The following is a 3,071-nucleotide window of genomic DNA, read 5'->3' as shown; positions in this document are numbered from 1 at the left end:
TTCCCCAAGATCACAAAGAGTTTTTGCAAACTCGAAACTTCTAATTGTACAAGGAATCGTGAAAGAACCGGGATCCTCTAACTTGAGAGCCATTGAATGCACAATTGCACTTACTTGATGAGTCATATTTATAGTTTCAAAATTCATTGGTCGCTTCTTTGTCACTAGATCTTTTATGAACTTTGCATAGCCGGGCATTTACTCCAAGGATTCAACTAATGGCACAATGATTGAGAGACTCTTCATCATTTGGAGAAACTTCTTGAATTTGTTTTCACCATTTTGCTTTACAAGTCTTTGAGGGTAGGGAGGTGGAGGCTTAGGCAATGGTACCTTAGCCTTTTGCACTACTGGTTTCGGCATGTCAATAATGTGATCCCTAGTGGGTTCTCCTCCTCTCAAGTCTCCTCCACACTATCATCAATATCAATCTGAACCTCATCATTGGATTGCTCAATATTGTTCGTGGTCTCCTCATTTGCACTACTTGCTCTTCATCCACAAGTTGCCTTTGGCTTGAGGTGGGTGCATTTCCACCTTTTCCACTCCTTGTAGTAACGCCCATGACATGCCCCGTGTTATTCTCATCCTTTGGGTTCACCACTGTGTCACTTGGTAGTGCCCCATTAAGACGGGTATTTAGCGCTTGAGAGATTTTCCCCATTTGCACTTCCAAGTTACGGACTGATGTATTGTGTGAGGAAAGTTGGGCATTGGAATCGGCATTCTTCTCCATCATTTGCTTAAACATATTCTCAATACGCCCCATTTCATTATTGGAAGAACTTAGACTATGGGAAGGATAAGGAGGCAAGTTGCTAGGTTGTTGATACATCGGGGGCCTTTGAAAACCTGAACCCGATTGTCTTGATTATTGCTCCATCCCCCTTGATTGTTACCTCCCCAATATCCTTGATTGTTGCCACTCCAATTACCTTGGTTATTTCCAGCGCTTCAATTTCCTTGATTGTTGTTATTATGCCAATTTCCTTAATTGTTGCCACCACTCCAATTACTTTGGTTGTTAGAATTCTAATTACCTTGATTACCTTGAGGCGCCATTGTTTTTATTCGGGCTTTGAGAGTTGTTTTTTTGCCCTTGAAAGTTGTTCACATATTGCACTTCTTCCTCTTGTTCATTGTAAGATTCATCTTGATTAAACCCATTATCTTCTTGCATATAATTCTCCACTCGATTTTGCATTCATGGACCCTTGGTCCTTCTTTTTTTCACCATCATGCTCGTTCCTTCCATGGCGTTGACTTGCTTAGGACTTTTCACTTGTTGAAGTTGAGCCTTTGCTAATTGATTCATTGTGGTGGTCAATTCGGCAATGGCTTGTCCATAGTCATGCAACTCTTCATGGAGGTGAATCACGTTTGGATCACCTTGAGGAACATTAGCCCTAGATTTCCATGCTGATGGGGTATCCGCCATTCCACTGGCAAGTTGATTTACCACGCACTAATTGGTCGTATTGATCCCCCGATAGAAAGTTTGTTGAATCATATTCTCCGTCATGTCATTATTGGGGTATTCTTTGACCATTGTTCTATACCTCTCCCATATATCATGTAACGGCTAATTGGGCTCTTGTTTGAATGCTAAAATCTCGTCTATAAGAGTAGCCATATGCCCGAGAGAAAAGAACTTGGCAATAAATTTCTTCGCCAGCTCATCCCAAGTACGGATGGAATGGTTTGGCAATCTTTCCAACCAATATAAGGCTCCCCCCCCCCATAGAGAGAAGGGAATAGCCTTAACCTTAAAGCATCCTCGGAGACGTTTGTTTATTTTTTCCCCCAACAAGTGTCCACAAAACCCTTCAAGTGTTTGTATGCATTTTGACTTGGAGCCTCGGTGAAGAACCCTCATTGCTCTAGCAATGTGAGCATTACATTATGCGGGATGGGACTATGACACTTGCATACCCTTCATTCGGTAACACCCAATGGGGAGCCGCTCATGGTGGACGTGGGGGTGGAACTGGGACGTTGTATTGAGGTGCCAGTCTCTTCTATTTGCTTGAGGTTCAAAAAGAACCTCTTCAACTTAGTCATCCTTCCATATCCCCCAATGGCATGTTTCCGAGTTGATCATTGTTGTTTGCCATTGTTGTACCTACAATTGATTCACACAAATTAGTAACATGGAAGGAAAAGAAGACAATCCACACACAAAATCAAATATATAGCTAAAACCATTTTTAGCTCACTGGCAACAGCGCCAAAAATTGATCTCGTCCTATTCGCACCTCAAAACAAAGATATGAAATGGTCGATTGCAATAATAATATCGAACAAGAGTCAGAGTCGATTTCCTCAGGGAGCTATATATAGGATTTAGGAGTATATATTATAGTATGTGAGTTTGAACTATCTCAATTTATACTTCCACAAATTGGGGTTGTTTCTATGTCTATGTTAAACTAAGATTGCAAAGTTAAGAAATGAAACTAGGAAATTATTTTTGTAGTTTTTCAAGTTTTGTAAAAAGCTTAGGGCTATTACTATCACCTAGGTGTTTGCCTAATGGGATATAAACTTTCATACTTGTTTTGTTGATCGGAGTGTATTATAGCTATCAACCCTCAATTACCCACTCAATACCTCTCGGTCAGAGACTGATTTTGCCCAATTTGGCTTTCTCAAGTCCAAATGGGTATTGCTCAAAACGGTTGATAAAAGCTCAAGTTAGATTATTACTATCTCTAGGTTGAACCCTTTAATTGGGATTATCAATCTCTTGATTGACCCAATTTCTTTTTAGCCAAATTTTCCTAGACTAAGTCTCTCTTTCTCAGGTAAAGACTAAGTCAAATAGGAATGAACTAATGTTTGGAACCATTAATTTCACAAATTAAAGCATGAACAAGGTTAAATAATAAACATCCAACCATAAACAAGCATTAAATTAAACACACATGAGGTTTACACACTAGGGTTGAGTTACAATCCTCGTAAAAATTCAGCTACTCATGCTTGAAATTAAAGAAATAGAAGAAAAGATGCTAATTAAACTCATATTGTAAAATCAAAATGATAAAATCTATGTTAAAATATTTCAAAAT

The sequence above is a fragment of the Nicotiana tabacum genome, chromosome 20, assembly GCF_000715075.1.
Source record: "Nicotiana tabacum cultivar K326 chromosome 20, ASM71507v2, whole genome shotgun sequence".
Lineage (NCBI taxonomy): Eukaryota > Viridiplantae > Streptophyta > Magnoliopsida > Solanales > Solanaceae > Nicotiana > Nicotiana tabacum.
This window is presented reverse-complemented; position numbering follows the sequence as displayed.